Source organism: Eucyclogobius newberryi, unplaced genomic scaffold (genome assembly GCF_026437365.1).
Source record: "Eucyclogobius newberryi isolate DKJ021-1_F unplaced genomic scaffold, fEucNew1.0.hap1 SCAF_1, whole genome shotgun sequence".
NCBI classification, from domain to species: Eukaryota; Metazoa; Chordata; class Actinopteri; order Gobiiformes; family Gobiidae; genus Eucyclogobius; species Eucyclogobius newberryi.
This window is the reverse complement of record NW_027315723.1, coordinates 13,701,053-13,719,891: the sequence shown is the minus strand read 5'-3', so window position 1 is coordinate 13,719,891 and position 18,839 is coordinate 13,701,053.

Genomic DNA, 18,839 nt, shown 5'->3' with positions numbered 1-18,839 from the left:
TTGTTGAGATCTAGTTTAGTCTTGTTAAAAGAAGCAGTTTTGTTCTGATGCAGACCTGGTTTAGTCTTGGTATAATTCTCGTTTAGTCACACTTTGATCTTGGTTAAGTGATTTGTTCTATATTGGGTAAAACATGTACTTTGAACTGTTTTTGTGCCATTTTAGTCCTAGTTTAGACTTCATTTGTTCCTATTTTAATCCTTGTCAGTCCTTGTGAGGCTTTAATTCATCCTTTGTTTAGGGCTGTTTTTTAGTCTATTCCTGGTTCAGACCCAATTAATTTCTTGACATTTTTTTATAAACCTGGTTCAGTCTTTTTCAAATTGACACTTTATATTGAGTCTTATAATTCTTACGTTAGTTCTAGTGTGAAACTTCACACAAATGTCATCACATTGTTCCCCTTTCTCCTCGACATTTTTATTTCGATGACATGTTCTTATAGTTACGGCTCACGGCTGTTCTGGCTCATTCATTTGTCGCTGTAGACGTGAAATCTCTTTGTGTGGCTGTTTTAAGAGCTCTCCCTGAAGAGCTGTTCTTAATGGATGACTATTGTGTAAAAATGCCTTTCACTGCAGTTACCTTGGGTCCTCCACTAAGTAAACCGAGCTTGCATTTATAGCATGCTAAATGGAGCTGGAGTTGGGTCTTAGCTTTAATCAAAGAAAATGGCACTTGAAATGATTACTTTAAAAATACATTCAATAAAAAAGAAAAAATAGCAAATACATGCCAAAAATTAAAGGTGCACTGCGTAACATTTCCAGTGGAAGGTCTCTTCATGCAGATAATATTGCTTTACCTGGAATGTCCCATAAGTATGGCATTAAAGCTTTTTTTTATCTCCATGGAGACAAGCAGAATACATCAAACACATGCAAGATTGGTACATTTAATGCCAACAGATGTAAATAAACAAGGTAACAAATACATTAAATATAGTTCATATGTTCATGAGATAAAATGCAAAATTCAAACTGAATTAATGCACAAACGATATTAGACACGTTTCTAAAATAACTTATATATACCATAAACATTGACAAAAATAACAATAGCATATATTATGTAAACATTGTGTAATCACGTTCAAAAAGGAGTGTAAAAAGGAAAAGTATAACCTACTTAATCCCTAGCGGTTTTACTGTTGGAATCTGTCTAATTGAGCGCTTGGTCCTTGGCGGGAGGCTGATGATCGTTGTACACTCTTATGTAAATGAGGTCGTCTATAACATGCTCCTGCTTCTACATGACGAGAGCCCAAAAGAAAAGCCCCCGTCCTCGCGCTCTCCTGCCGGGGACACCCTGCCGTTTAGACACAGTTTAGAGGGAATCAAATGAGACTGTTAATCAACAAGGGGGTTATTATAAGTGGAAAAAATTGTGTGCGCCAGACCAAGTACTTTGTGTACATAGTAAGTCTATTTTTATATTTATCTTAATGTAAATTTGAATAGTTTTTCTTCAATGCGTGACCTTTTTGATTTCATATATCTTGTTTTAATTATTGTTCATCGTTGTATGCTGCACCGAATCACGAAAGCAAGTTCCTATGTTTGTGAATTTAGTTCATTGACTATGGCAATAAACCTTATCTGATTCCGATTCTGATCTAAGTGAGTTATACCTGATTTAGTTTTGGTTCAGGCCTGACTTAGGGTGCTAACTTTTCATCATTTGGTCCTAAATTGAGCCTACTTTAGTCCTGATATGGACTTGGTTTGGTTCGGCTCTAGTCCTGTTTTAGTCCTGATCTAGTCATGGTTTAGTATTGGGTTTAGTCCTGGTTTATACCCAATATTGTGTGGTGTGGTCAATGTGTGAATGCATCCTCAGTCCTGGACTAGTCTTGGGTTGGACCTGGTTTCGACCTGATTTAGTCCTGGTTTGGTCTTGGGTTGGACCTGGTTTAGACCTGATTTAGTCCTGGTTTGGTCTTGGGTGGGACCTGGTTTCGACCTGATTTAGTCCTGGTTTGGTCTTGGGTTGGACCTGGTTTAGACCTGATTTAGTCCTGGTTTGGTCTTGGGTGGGACTTGGTTTCGACCTGATTTAGTCCTGGTTTGGTCTTGGGTTGGACCTGGTTTCGACCTGATTTAGTCCTGGTTTGGTCTTGGGTTGGACCTGGTTTAGACCTGATTTAGTCCTGGTTTGGTCTTGGGTTGGACCTGGTTTCGACCTGATTTAGTCCTGGTTTGGTCTTGGGTGGGACCTGGTTTCGACCTGATTTAGTCCTGGTTTGGTCTTGGGTTGGACCTGGTTTAGACCTGATTTAGTCCTGGTTTGGTCTTGGGTTGGACCTGGTTTAGACCTGATTTAGTCCTGGTTTGGTCTTGGGTTGGACCTGGTTTAGACCTAAGATTGACATGGGTAAATCCTTTTTTTATTTAACTTGACATGTTTTGGTGAGCGTCTGTCATATTCCCGGAAGAAGTTAATTCTGGTTTAGAGGCATTTTGATGCATTTTGATCATTTTTATTTTAGATTACTTTATCTATTTATTTCACTTCTGGACACTGCCCACCTGTGCCACTCAAACTAAAACCCTAAACCTCCTTCTTGCACCACAGATTAGTAACACAACCTCTTCTATTCTCTGTACAAAAGTGACACCAAATCTTTTCCTCTGAATCAATGCGCTGACATGAATAATTTGTGTGTCTCTTTAGCTGCTGGCTGTGTATCGCTCAGTATGAGTGGACCTCTGCCTCCCCACACACGTCTCCAAATCTGACCACTAAATAAGGCATTAGTGACTTGTTAATTATTTATTTACGAGCAAATTTAACAGAGATGGAAAAAATGTGTTAAAAAAAAAGGGTGGTGTTCAGTCAATATGTTTTATATACATGGAAGTTGCAATTAAAGTTGTAAAAATTATGACATATGAGTAATAGTAAAACATTATCAACTAAATACATGTTACAAATATATACACCAGAGCAGCATAAATTGAAGAGACAAGTTAAAACAAACAGCTACAGCATATATGCTTCAAAGTATAGTGGCAGTATATCCAAGAAAGTAATTTTTATATTCTAAAATAGAGCAGCAGTCACTCATACCATCTACAATAGCAGAGTTCTGAATAAAGCACACACATCTCCAGGGACAGCTCACATACAGCTCACATACACACACTTTTTTCTTTGACGTTAGATTCAGAAAAGCCCAAAGATGATCTATATTTAGAGGATCATGATAGAATGTCCATCATGTTTTTTTTAAATTATTGATTAAACATAATTAGGCCATAGAAACATTGTGCAGGCTTACTTTAATACCCTAATCATAACACTGTATTAACATGTATGAACAGGTTTATACATTAATATAAAACCTGTCTCATCTCACTCACCTTCATATAAACAGACTGGGCTTTAGGATCGACCTCCACTGCCTCTGAGATCGACCAGTGGATCCCGATCGATGTAATGGGCACCCCTGCTCTACACTCACAATGTTCCATCAGGGCGCAGGTTCAGGTCCCACTCACTTAGAACTAAGAGCTCCACATCCAGCACCATCCCCACCTCAAACTGCACACTAAATAACAGCTCAGACCACACCGGAGTCTGCTTTGTGTGTAGTGATGTTCCGTGGTTTGAGTTGTTCTATTTATTATATGAATATGATTTTTATGGATGGATTGTGCTGGTGCTCTGTCTGCAAATCAAGTTCCTAACAGATAAATAAAGTGATTTTGAATTGACTTTGAAAATACACTAGATAATTGAGAAGTAAAGCAATCATTGAATTGTACATAGAAGTAGGCTGTAGTATTAAATATATACATCTGTAGAAATAGTGACGTATTGAATCTGACCAATTGGCTTTACAATACAAAATAACAAATATAAATGTTATTATTTAGAATTTTTTGGGGTCAATATTTCGTCTTTTTAAATGTACGGAATAAGTTGCAACCTCTATTGATTATCATATTCTGAGTTGATAGAGACAATAATAAACTTATGATGTGATATGGCTGAAGTCATCTTCTCCAGTTTACTATACTTTTTGAAACATTTTGAATGTCTCACAAATGAGTCGAGTGCAAAGTTTAATGAAGCAATGAGGGGTTTTCTTTTGAGAACAGGGACCAACATGAGAGGAGTTTGTCCAGACTTGGCCCAGGATCAAGATGGCCAATCAGGAAGCAGCTGGTGAGGAGAGGGGGAGGGGGAGAGGGGTATAAAGAGGGAGAGAGGAATAGACAGAGCATGTAAAGAAGAAAAGAGGAGAGAGAGGAGAGAGAGGAGAAGGTGTAGAGTTCATTTTGTCAACTAAATAAAAAGAATTATGATGACTTGAAACTATATCTCTAATTACATTCATTTGGATTGACTAAATCTTTGAGTAGATGTATTTGTTGACTAAAAGTAGACTCACTAACGCACTCCTCCACTCATACACGTCCCATGTATACTAATTAGTAGGAAAATGTAACATTATCATGGTAAACAGACAAAGCCCGTGCAAAAGTGCGCAAAATGTTTACACTTTATACAAACTCCTCCTAGGGCGTTATCCGGATTAACCTAAAACCTAGTGAGAATCATCTTCAAGAGCGGAGCATCAAAAGTTATATATATTTTTTTTAATTTCAAGGGTCATGGTCTGTGTGTCATTGCCTTTTGACCGGGGACCACAAAATGTAGTTCTTCAAAAATCCATCAAACTTTGCCCAAATTTTATCCAAAATATATCAAGTTGTATCTTTTTTAAAAGAGGGTTTTTGTGTGAAGCAGCCATAAACATTTCCCAACATACTGAAATTTTCAGTACACAATAATGCCCGTATTTGTAAAGCAAAGGGGAGAGGGCGCGATAGCACCACTGATTCGGCAGTAGGTGTAATAAAATGAGGAAAATTGGGGTGCGTTATCGCAGAGAAGCGAAAGACAAAGTGTCAGGAGGAAATTAGGGAGAGAAATAGAGATAGAATAAGAGAGGGACAGAAAGCGAGTGGGGGAAGGAAATGGAGATAGGCAGAGAGAGGGAGAGAGAGTGAAAGGGGAGTAAAAGTGCGTAGATAGAAAAGAGAGAGTGGTGTGAGAGAGAGGGAAATTGATGTGGACATAGCTCCAGAACATATGGCAAAGAAAGCTGTATTCGAATGTGAAATGTTTCCTGTAGCTCTGAGCCCATCGTTATTGTGTGTAAATGTTTCATGAATAATACAGTATGGGCTTCAAAACCACACCCAGCCATTTACAACTTAATCAATACATGTGCCTCAGACTACTTGTTTACCAATGTGTGTAGAGGATCCATTCAATTGGATGGTGTAGGTTTTGTTTGGCACATAATTTACCTCTCGAGCACAATGTGGGTGAGCTTAAAGGTGCGTGTATGTCACTTTTACACAATCTCATCAAAACTGTCTGGAAATCATATTGTACAATAGATGAGTGGACATTCTTTCTTCTGCCCTTACGCTTCTGAACAATGAGCCACGTTTACAAAAGACTTTATGGTGTTCGTTTACAGCGGTTGTGAAATGCTTGGCTCCTCTCAATGGGAGTCATTCAATTAACAATTTAACCCTTCAATGGGTTGGATAGGGTTCATTTTAACTTGATAGGTTGTTGTGTATGTTTTTAATGATCAAACATTTACAGCAAATGTGTTGTTTTTACACTGTGTTCATGTGGTCCTCCATGTGGTGCTCAGGATTATGAGTCATGGTTCTGATGTGTTTGTATTTGGAATCTTTATACCACCAATAATACAATCCCAGCGTCTCCTATAAAAGCGTTTAATAGACCAGTAATATCATTTGTGATTAACCTTTCCAAAAGCCAACGTTAAACTTTGCCTGCAGTAAACCCCTAAATGTGGTTGTATACGTTTTGTCAAAGAGCTCAAATGTGTAAACCAAATAAATATTCTCCTCACAGCAGATGACGTTAAGAGTTTAAGTCTGGAAGCAGCTTTTGATCTGAGTTGCCGAGTTCTTTTCATGTGTGACATGTGCGAGTGTTCATGTGCAGAAAGAGGACCATATGAATGCAGCACACTATTTGAAAAATGTTCTGATAGGTTCAATTGCATCTTTTTTCCTCCACAAAATACTTATACTGCAATTGGTTATAAAATGCTGCCTAACTTCATCTTGAGCCCAAAAGTCCACACAAGATTTGAATTCTTCTGTCTATTCCTCCTCGAAATAAACCCACAAAGAAACCACAAACTATGTCATGAATTGTAATGTGTTTCCAGCTTGCGCCACTTTTATTTGTCTGTTACCATGACAACAAAATCTAGTGTCAGCACAGTACTGTCTGCTTTGTAAATAATTGCATAATGGTTCAAAAGCCGACTCCCCATAGACGGAAGAGCTCCAAAGTATAATAGTTGTATATTGTCTGGAGTCTAATTCAAAGCAGTTGTGGGTTTTGCAGACAGATTAATGTGGGGAAGACATTTTTTTGTAAGACTAATTTACATATTTAGTTGTTGGTAGTATAAGGATGGGAGTACTTTTCAAATGATTGGCCAAGAGATGTCAGCATTATAGTGAGTGTAGTAATATTAATAGGCTAGTACCTGAAGTAGCAGTTGCAGTAAAACTACCATTACCAGTAGTAGTATTTACTTTTGTAGTATCTGTGTAGTAACATCAGCAAATGCCATAATGGGTTAGTAGCAGTACCGTTAAGATAACTACAGTATTAGCAGTAGTAATAGTAGTGGACTTGTAGTAGTAATAGTGTAATAATTTAATTGTGCCAATCATAAACCATGCAGCCCAAGCCAGATAATATGTACAGTGCAGTGGCTGAGGACATAAAGCCTCTGTTGTGCCAGGCTTATTACAGTAATCATACCACGAGACAGTTTTATAAGTGTCATAAAGTGTTAAAACAACACAATTAGGAAAGATATGGGAGGGGTGGGAAATGCCAGTCTGCTCTGCCTGTCTGCACTCACAAATAAGGAATGTTAACACCAAGTTCTTCAAGTCGTGTACATGTAAAAATACTGTTGAAAATATAATTATTTTGTGTTTCAATTCAATTCAATTTTTATTTTGTAACACCCGAAATCACAACAGCAGTAGCCTCGAGGGACAAGTATTCCGTGTCCTTAGACAAATGTCCTAAGCTCCCCTGTCCTTAGACCCCCCTTCTCGGCCAGGAAAACTACAGAACGTCTTTGGGAAAAACCTCGAGGAGTGCCACAGTGAAGGATCCGACTCCCTCAGACGGACGGATGGACACGCGTTGATGAAAGCAAAGTGCGGATTTTAAGTTGATCTGTTTAAATTCTCTCAATTAAAGAAATACATTTATTTAATGGAGATATATTATGTAAAATCCACTTTTATGAGCTTTTAACCATGCTAGAACATGCACCCTCATCATTAGCTTACTCAGAGGTCTATATTGATTGATTCATACATGTTTGAGTAGTATTATCTGGCCTTTGAGGTTAAAGTGCTTATAACATTTCTGTTTTCACCTACTTATTATCTCTGCCCACCGCTCTTTATTCGCTTTATTTTACTTACTTTTTTTTAAGACATAGGCAACTATAAAAACAAAAAAATAAAACCCAATTATTCAACAAGAATAATATATGGGACCAAAGGGTGAGTGAGGACACAAAGCAGACTAAAGGTACTTTTGTATTTTTTGGGAATCTCAAAGAAGTTCTTTGAGGCAGACACATAGCCGTCCTCCATGGCCTCCCCAAACTCCTCCCAACCCAGGGGTTTGCCTCTGCAACAGCACAAGCTGTGCTTGGCCTCAGGAGTCTCACAGGCCTGATAGGCCTGATAGGCCTGATAGGCCTCCTTCTTCAGCCTGGCACCTGAGACCTTGCGACCACTGCTCCGAGCAGCCGCATTGACAATAGAGGTCGAAACGGACTCAATGTCCCCAGCCTCCCCCGGAATCTGAGAGAATCACTCCCGGAGGGTGTATTCGAACTACAGAGGGATCACACTCTAAGGTCTATTCCAGGGTACTGGTGAGGGGAAGCCGACCGATAGTCAAACATAAGATTCAGGAGGAGCAGGTCTATACTCTCAGAATTCAAACAACCAGTCAACATGTGCTTTAAGACTTTTGACCATGTCCCTTATGGTGTCCTTTGTGGGGTGCTCCAGGAGTATGCGGTTCAGGGCCCTTTGCGCAGGGCTTTGCGCAGGGCTGTAAGTAAGTAAGTAAGTAAGTCAGACCTGCTCTGTGCATGTTGGACTCCGAGGCTGCCCTTTGTCAGCAATTCTGTTCATTGTAGGCACAGTCAAGGGTCGGAGGGGGATGATTTTGTCCTGATGGCTCCATCAAACCTGGACCTACAACATGCGCTGGGACGGTTTGCAGCCGAGCACGATTGAGATGAGTTTCCTCCGCGGGGTGGCGCTCCCTTAGAGAAAGGGTGAAGAAGTCAGTCACACAGGAGGAGCTCGGAGTTGAACTGGAGGAAGTGTCTGGGGTGAGGGAAGTCTAGGAGTCGCTGCTTAGACTGCTGCTCCCACGACCCGGATGAGCGGAAGAAGATGGATGAATGGGAATGTCAAAGTATGTTTTTCCATGCTCAAATAGCAAGAACAAATATAATTTTAGGAGCTGATGTTGAAATAAATGTTGAACATTTGCAGAATTGTTTTACATTATTTTAGCTACAAATTTGGTTTGCTAATCGATTTGGTTACATTTCATGTCGAATGCTTTTCCTTGCCTGGGACCTGGACAAAATAGGATGCATGCTTCACTAATTTCATTCACAACATACTCTCAATCCCGAACCGTCTGCTCTCCTCCTGAATTCCCCATCCCTTTTCTCAGACTAAATCCTGTTTTTTTGTATATGTAAATCTATTGTTTTGGTCTGAGCACGTCTCTATGTTACAGCTGTGCATGACTGATTGTAGAAGCGAAGGATTGAGAGGAACAATGCAACACCGGTTTAGACCCATTGATACAAACACCAGCTGGTTCAATACAAGGGAGAGAGAGGGGTGAGGGGAGAGGGTGCGAGACAGGGGCAGTGCTGAAAAAAATACTTTGAAAATGTATTTAGTTACAGAATACTGAGTACCTGCTTTAAACTGCATTTTGTAACGTATTCCTTAGAATACTTTCACATTGATTTGCATTATATTATGGCGTGAAAACAGGATGGACGTTTGCTACGCATTTATTTATATAAGAGAACCTTTACATACATTAGCAAAGGAAAATGACATACAAACATGATCAAATACCACAATGTAGTAATCTGATTTTAGAAAAGGAACTGTATTCTGAATACCACCAACAGAAAGAGTAACTGTACCTGTATTCCTTTAATCATAATTACTATTCTGAATTACTATTTTCAGAGAGAGGAAAGAGAGGGGGCAGGGGGAAGGGAGGAAGGGAGGAAGGGAGGAAGGGAGGAAGGAAGGGAGGAAGGGGGTAAGTTACAGGGCTGTCCAATGCAGAGATTGGAAGGGTTCTACAGAAAGGCAAAGTCCAGTGATACGAGCAATTTATTGAGTGGTAAAATATTTGGTGAAGATTTATATTTCATCTGTTTGGTTTATTGTATAATAAATAAAATGCACATGCCAAAATATATATATATATATATATATATATATATATATATATATATATATATATATATATAATGTGGTGAAAAATATATAATATAATACAAAACTAAATCTTTAAGTGATTGTGATTATGCCTCTCCTGGTGTTACTTCCAAGCCTGGATAAATGAACGTTGTTTTGTCCATAAGGATATCCAAACACATGCACTTGACTCTGCAGACTTATTCTATATTGAGCTGTTTGTACCAGGATGGCCTTGGCTTCAACCGCTCAATATCTACAGTCGATTTCAATATGAAGAGTGGCTCCAGTTCGCCTCAGTCGGTCCCTCTTCTGCCTGAAGAGTGGGTCTAGCTCGCCTCCGACGGTCCCTCATCTGCCTGAAGAGTGGGTCCAGCTCGCCTCCGACGGTCCCTCTTCTGCCTGAAGAGTGGGTCCAGCTCGACTCAGACGGTCCCTCTTCTGCCTGAAGAGTGGGTCCAGCTCGACTCAGACGGTCCCTCTTCTGCCTGAAGAGTGGGTCCAGCTCGACTCAGACGGTCCCTCATCTGCCTGAAGAGTGGGTCCAGCTCGACTCAGACGGTCCCTCTTCTGCCTGAAGAGTGGGTCCAGCTCGACTCAGACGGTCCCTCTTCTGCCTGAAGAGTGGGTCCAGCTCGACTCAGACGGTCCCTCATCTGCCTGAAGAGTGGGTCCAGCTCCAGTCTCCTTGTGTCCGTCTGTCCGTCTGTGAGAGTCGGATCTCTCCTTCACTGGAACTCCTCCAGGTTTCTACGCTTTTTTCCCAAAGAGGTTTTTTTTGTAGTTTTTCCTGGCCGAGAAGGAGAGTCTAAGGACAGAGGACCCTGGGACATCGTCCCTCGCCACCACAGACATTGTTGATTCATTTCTCCCTGTGGCCCTCAGAGGCAACTGTTGTTGTGATTTTGGGCCTTACAAAAATAAATTGATTTGATTTGATTTGATTTGAATATAAGGCGGATGATGATGGGCCATAGTCGCACCTCATCCAGGCAATTTATATATTAAATCAAGAGGTCTTATATCTTCAGCCCTGTATAGACCCTGACCTCCCTGTGCCGGGTTATTCATTCAGCAGCAGGTAGAAAAATAGGGTCGTATTAAAACAATTTGTCTCTATTGTGCATGGAGAGAATGCACACAATAGAAATAAAATATGATTGGCCTTTATAAATCAAAGTCTAAACTTGTATTTAAAGATGGATTTTTGCGGGTCAATAACAATACAAAAATGCATATGTTGGAATTTGAAAATGCACATACCAATCACTGGTAGTGGGACAAACATGCCAGAAACTAGATGATTTATGTCTTGTTTTTCCATTTCATTTGTTTAGTTGTTCCCTCACTCTTGTTATGTATTTTTTTGCAGGCTTGTTGTCAAGATAAAAAAAAAAGACACCATGTCTTTGTTTGTATTTTGTGAACTAAAACAACCATATCTTCAGAAAAGAAAACACACGAGTCTTATTGTCACATATTTTGAAAGCAATGGTCCAAGATTTAAATAAAAAAACAAGAAAAAGACAATTTCTATGTTTTTATTTTGTAAACTCTATCATATATTGTCAAATATTTTGAAAGTAATGAAAGCTTATACTGTGTAATAAAGTATTTGTTTAAATGTTTTTGCAAGGTATCAAAAAAAGCATATAAAGCACCACTGTGTAACATTCAATTCAACAATTCGAGGTTGCGGGTGACTGGAGCCTATCTCAGTGACTTTGGGCCTTAGGCGGGGCACACCCTGGACAGTGGCCAACTCGTCGCAGGGCCAACACAGAGACATAGACATTACAGACCATTCACTCTCACATTCATTAATAGGGCCAATTTAGAGTCACCAATTTTGCCTAACACATACATGCCTTTGGACGGTGGGAGGAGCCGGAGAACCCGGAGAGAACCCACAATAACACGAGAACATGCAGACTCCACCCAGAGAGATCATGTGATGTCGGTCTGGTCCGGGAATCGAACCCATGAAGGCTAAAATTATATATTTTTAAAATTACAATTATTTTCTATTTGGTATATTATGAATATAAAGAAACAGAACAAACAGAACAAAACGGGTGAAAGAAAAAGAGTAGCTCAAAGAATAATCCAGTAAATAAAATATCAGTCATGCATGTCTCAGTCTCCAGCAGCTAAAATGGTAATTTTAAGTAAAAATAAAATACTTCTAAATATCATGTCATCTTTTGGGTGCGACTTTTTTTTTTTAAATCATTTGATTTTTCACGCATTTCCACATCCTCCTCATGCATTTAGAACTACAGTACACCGTAGAGACTATGAGCTTGAAGACAGATTTGGTGCCATTTTTCAGTCCAGCCTTTGGGGAGTGTCCAAGATTCTTCACTTATTACAATATGTAGGTCACAGCACTCTTTAGCCAGCTGCTCAATTAGCCTTAAATGCTAGGTCACTGCAGCACATCCGCTATCATTACTGCCCAATGGGTTCAAGCTGTAGTGACAATAGCAAAGCATTCTAAAGGCCAAGTTCAACTAAGTGATGTCATTGCATTGAAATGTTATTTTTTTCTAGAGTTGCTAAGAGATGCAAAATAAGTCTTGTCTGGCCTTGATGATTAGTGGACTGTATTTCCCAGAATCCCGTTGGACACCGGCCAGACATCTCCATACAAGGCCAACAGTATAAAGTAGTGCGTTAAAGGATGTTCAAATAAGCAATTGTGTTGTTTGCAACTTACCTGTGCTAAATATCTCTACATAAAATGCATTTAATCGGAGCCAAGGTGTTTAGCAAGATTCAATTTGAATTACATGACTTGACCTGGTCACATTTACAGCTGGTACATCTAATCCAATTAAATACTTCTGCGAACAGAGCAGCCATTGTTCCTTTGTATGTTAGTAGGCTGTTGTAAAATCAAATGTGAAAATACAGCTGCTAACTTAGTCTGGTTCAAATGTGAATATTAGCCTTAAATAAAGACTGTTATGACAAATGTTATTTTTGAAATGATAAAGTGTTTTTCCATTGCTGTACGAGCTAAAAATCTGTTGTGACTAGAATAGTGGTCAGTCCATTGCTGCAATGAAAAATTCTCAACAGCCCAGTTTTTTGTGATAAAAAAGATGATCATGCTCGTCTGACAGGGACATACACATACGGCTTTTAAAAATGTCAAAAAGGATCCCTGACGTTCAAGGACTGGACTGACATTATAACAGACATTAGACATATGGAGAAAATGACTTTGGGCGAGATGGGATGTTTATGTTGGACTGTATTTAAGGTGCCATTATTATTATTTCTCATTACTTGTATTATTGCTACTTTCTTTTGCTCTTAGGTTGTTTCCCCAGCTGTTGTATTTTGTGTGACTGTAAAAAGAAAAACTTGAAAGAAAAAAAAGAAAAGAAAAAATAAGGTCTAATTTTGTGTCAACTGACACACTGCCTATACTTGCCTAAGTTTTAAAATCCTTCAGTTGGCTGAAAGCAACTTTTTAACCTAGATGATCTTCCACAGCTCTAGCCCGCTTTTGCGCTGATTGGTCAGAGCTGTCCCGTGGTGTGAGGGCCCGTCCCCTTGTGCAGGTAAAGAAAATTAGTGCACATGGTCAGAGGGCAGCACCATCACAGGACATACATGTACACGCCATTGAGCACGACCCAGTCGCTCAAAAAGACAGACATTTTTAAAGGGCTTTGATTTTTAAAGGGCTTTGATTTTTAAAGGGCTTTGATTTTTACTATTTTCAAACTTTCAATATTGTTATTATTTACTTCCAGAAGTGGGTGGTCGATGTTGAGCTCAATATGGTGGTGAAAAAAAATGGAAATAATATGTTCCAAGCTTATGAGCAGACTCGAACACAGCTAGTGGCTGTTTCTGTGATAATAATGCACTTTAGACCAATTGGCACTGGTCAGATGTTCAAAAGTAACTGCTAGGATTACTTTTCTATTCTATTAAATTGCATTTGATACATCTTGTGTTATTGATTTGGAGGCTTGTTGTTGTTGTCATTTAATTTGTCCTTATTTATTATTTTTGTCATAGATATGCAATTTGACATTTACAATAGCAAGTATAATGTGAAAATCATGATAGCACAATGTGAATTCACAATAGCCAACAACACAATCACAATAAGTTATTGTGAAATCACACAGAAGAATATGCGCACCACCCGAAGGAACCCACGTACCACAGTTTGAGAACCACTGATGTGGTTTGTCTCTCTGTGCTCCCCTTCCCAGTAGTTCCACATTCTGGTCCAAAATAAATAAACCGTTAGAATACCGCCCATCTTTCATCCAAACATTTTCCCTCACTCTCAATGCATGAGATGAAGTCATAGCATGAAACACAGGCGCGCTAAAGAGAGGCAAAACAGGCCACATGCTCTGCAGCCCACAAGGGATCGTGGGCTTTCTACAGGCTTTTGCTCAAGAGAGTAAGAGTTTTGTCATATATATTTGTCAGAGATATAACAAAATCAAGCATTATTATTTTCTAAGTAGCATTAACAAATATTGTTATGTTAAAAGTGAATTTGTAAGCCCATGTTTAACGGTGTAATGTCAACTTTTTAATAGCTACAGGATTCAGCAACTTTAAAAAAAGCTTACTTAAGTCAGTGTTTCTCCTTAGTCTTTGTATTAAAGAAAATAATTGCCAGACAAGTGTTTCCCAACCAGGGTTACGGAGACTTCTGCGGGTAAATGAGCATGTGGCGTACATGAAATGGTTTCAGATTTAAAAAGGTGAAATGAGGGCAATGTTAATTTAAATGTGTTTGTATTTTAATTATTTTGTCAAATTCAAGCATTTTGTGAACCTGAATTGAAAGAAAAAGTTCAGGTATAATCCTTGGTGTTTTGATACAATAAACATAAACTAAACCTAATGCTATAGCCATATGATTTACTTTTTGCCATATTATTAAGATTTTGCATAAATTTTACATGCAAGCACTAATGATGACACATTACCCTTAATTGTCTAACAGTTACAAGTCATTTATTTTGTTGCAAGTGGCAGTTTGCTCAACTTCACTGATATAAAACTATGATATATTTACCACAAGGACCATCCCACTAAACAATGTAATAATGAGTAAAACATGAGAACCTCTGATATGCACTTTAACATCAAACCCTGGCTTTTTATTTAAACCAATCTATTTTCAAGGAATATAAAAGCCTTGCAGTTAAGATAAGATAAGATAAGATAAGATATTCCTTTATTGTCCCACATGGGGAAATTTCATTGGTGCAACGCAGGTAGATACAGAGGTAGATCCAGAAGAACAGATCACTTATAGGAAGTCTGAAAAACACTTTCAGTAGAAGATCTCCTATAAATAAATAAAAACTCCCATAGACAAATAAATAAATACATAAATACCATTGCATGTGATCACGACAGTAATTGCACATGAATATGTGTCACGACAGCACATAGATTGCACATGAATTTCACAGTAATTGCACATGAATTGCACATGAATTCCAACATCAATTGCACATATGACAGAATTGCACATCAGTATTAGGTTAGGTCAGTATTGCGAGTGTTCAGTACTAACAGTTTTTGTTATAAAGTCTGACAGCAGCAGGAAGGAAAGAGCTGCGGAACCTTTCCTTCACACAGCGAGGGTGGATCAGTCTCTCACTGAAGCTGCTCTCCAGAGCGGACAGAGTGTCCTGCAGGGGGTGACACTCATGGTCCAGCATAGATGTGAATCTAGCCAGGACCCTCCTGTCCCCCACCTCCTGCACCGAGTCCAGAGCACAGCCCAGGACAGAGCTGGACTTCTTGATGACTCTGTCCAGCCTCTTCCTCTCCCTCTCTGTGATGCTGCTGCTCCAGCAGTCCACACCGTACAGGAGCTGATGCCACCACAGAGTAATAGAAGGTCTTCAGGAGTGGCACTGTCACTCCAAAAGACCTGAGTCTCCTCAGGAGGTAGAGCCGACTCTGGCTCTTCCTGTACAGTGCGTCTGTGTTATGAGTCCAGTCCAGTTTGTGGTTCAGATGAACACCCAGGTACTTGTATGAGTCCACTCTCTCAATGTCCCGTCCCTGGATGTTCACTGGCGAGGGGGCAGTGGGGTGGCGTCTGCGGAAATCCACCACCATCTCCTTGGTCTTCCCCGCGTTGATGAGGAGGTGGTTCCGCTGACACCAGTCCACAAAGTCCTGCGCCAGTCCCCTGTACTCCTCGTCATCGTCGTCCGTGATGAGTCCGATGATGGCAGAGTCATCAGAGAACTTCTGCAGGACACAGCTGTCCGTGTCATGTCTGAAGTCTGCAGTGTAAAGGGTGAAGAGAAAGGGCGCGAGGACAGTGCCCTGGGGCGCCCCCACACTGCAGGTCCGAGTGTCAGACACACAGTTCCGGGCTCTCACAAACTGGGGTCGGTCTGTGAGGTAGTCCAGGATCCACTCTGCCAGGTCATACTCCACACCAGCCGTCTCCAGCTTGTCCCTCAGGAGCAGCGGCTGGATGGTGTTGAAGGCGCTGGAAAGATCGAAGAACAGGATCCTCACAGAGCTGCCAGGCTTTTCCAGGTGAGAGAGAGAGCGGTGCAGCAGGGAGATGACGGCGTCCTCCACTCCGATGCCAGACCGATATGCAAACTGCAGCGGGTCCATGGCTGAGCTCACGGTGGAGCGGAGGTGGTCCAGGACTAGCCGCTCCATTGTCTTCATCAGGTGGGACGTGAGAGCCACTGGCCTGAAGCTGTTGAGGTCTCTGGGGCGCGGTGTCTTAGGCACAGGTACCAGACAGGAGGTCTTCCAGACCTGTGGTACCACCCTCAGCTTCAGGCTCATGTTGAAGACATGCTCCATAACTCCACACAGTTCATCTGCGCAGGACTTAAGGAGCCTGGGGCTGATGCCGTCAGGTCCTGCTGCCTTCCTCACTTTAATCCTCTTCAGCTCACTCCTCACCTGTGCTGCTGTGACAGTCAGTGGTTGGCAGGGGCACCGTGTGCTGGGGGGATGGGTGAGTCCAGGCGAAGTGGGGAGCTTATGGTCCAGGGAAGATAAGCGAATAGGAACAGATGCAGGGCATTGTCCAGCTGTGGAAGAGGGAGCATGCAGCTGTGCAGGGGGAGGGGCGGGTGACCGATCAAACCTCAAGAAGTGAGCATTTAAATCATTCACCCACTGTAGATCCCCCTCTGTCTGGGCAGGGGGGATTTTGAAGCCCGAGATGGTTTTCAGGCTCCTCCACACTCCCTGAATGTTCTTTTGCTGCAGCTGCTCCTCCATCCTCCTCTTGTAGCCGGCCTCAGCCTGCCTGATCTTCCTCCTCAGCTCCTTCTGCACAGTCCTCAGCTCCTCCTTGTTCCCTGACCTGAAGGCTCTCTTCTTCTCCTTCAGCAGAGCCTTCAGTTCACGGTTAATCCATGGCTTGTTGTTTGGAAAACACCGCACCGTCCGGGAGGGAACAATGTTCTCAAAACAGAAGTTGATGTAGTCCGTGATGCACTCTGTGATGGTGTTGATGTCCTCCCCATGTGGGTCATAAAGCTCAGTCCAGACAGTGGTGCTGAAGCAGTCCCTCAGAGCCTCCTCGCTCTCAGCAGACCACATCCTCACCTCACGGGACACCACAGGCTGCCTGCGCACGATGGGTTCATACACAGGCCTCAGATGTACAAGGTTGTGGTCCGAGCTGCCCAGGGTAGGGAGGGGGGAAGAGGAATAAGCCTCCTTGGTGTTGGCAAAAAACAAGTCCAATGTTCTATTCTCTCTGGTGGGGCAGGTAACATACTGGGTGTATGTTGGTAGAACAGAAGAGGGAGAAGTGTGGTTAAAGTCACCAGAGATGAGGAAGAGAGCCTGTGGATGCTGTGTTTGCAGCCTACAAGTGCAGGAGAGCAGTGCTTCACAAGCATTTTCAGCATTGGCAGACGGGGCCACATAGACTGCGATCAAAATCACATGTGAGAACTCCCGGGGCAGATAATATGGCCTCATGCCAATAGCCAATAGTTCAATATCCTTGCTCCTTCACTGTGCAGTGTTCGGGTTTGGACCAGCTCGTGTTCACATACACCGCCAGACCTCCACTTCTTTTCTTCCCGCATTCTCTCGTTCTGTCCGCCCACAGCAGATGAAAATTGTCCAAACCTACAATAGAGTCTGGCATTTCTGCTGTTAACCAGGTCTCTGTGAAAATCAAGACGCTGCTGTCCCTATAAATCCTCTGGGACCGCATGAGGCTCGCTATTTCCGTCATTTTATTTTGAAGGGACCTCACATTACCCATGACTACGGCGGGAACCGACTCCCTGTTTTCTCCTCTCTTCTCTCGGAGTTTACGTCCAGCCCGTCTGCTTCGTTGCGTTTTCCTTAGGATGTCCGCCGGGATAACGTGACGATCTCCGGGTAAGACGACTGTTCTCCGCAGTTTCATGAGTTCCTCCTTTGTGTAAACGCGGTACGGCGCCGGCCGGGGGGCGGGGCCGGAGCCGGGGGACTCAGAGCCAAGACACATCGCAACGACACGACGAAAACACTCAATCCAGCCGAATAAAGTCAAAACAAGTTAATTTTATAAGCGATTCCAGTGCGTGTCCCGATCGTTCGTGAAGTTTCTCTTTCATATAAACGTCTATATAAACGTGTACCGACGACACGTTGTACTTTAGCGCGGCCGGAGGGCGCGGGGGGGGCTGGTGGGCTCGCTCGGAGCTAGCTCACGTCACAACAACACAACGAAAAACGCTCAAATCCAGCCGAAAAAAGTCAAAAACAGTTGAATTAAAAAAACTATTCCAGCGCGTGTCCCTATCGTGCAGTAAAATAGAAAAAATATACTAACTATATTTACAAAATATAGGAGATAAAGCACAATAAATGTGAGAAAGAAGAGAGAGCGTTTACACCGGGCTGCCAGCTGTACCAGCGTCACCCAAAATTTTCCAACCCGGGAAAAATGTCTAGACCTCCGAGCCATAAGATCAGGTTACATCCTATTCTGCAGCTCAATCCTACTTGTTTAGAATGCCGTTTGTTCATAACAAAGGACCTATTGTACACTGTAAAAAGACAAGAGGGCTAGAGTTGTTTCGGGAGATTTGCAATGGAAATACCTGAACTGCACAATGAAAAGGGGATTTGATGAGAAGGTAAATACAGAAACAATATCTGACTGTTTTAAGGGCCACGCCTGGACTGGCAATGATGTAACAGCGATATACTCATTTTGAATGTAGTAACTAGAATCAGTGTTTCATTGTCTAGTACCAAAGGTGGATCGATACT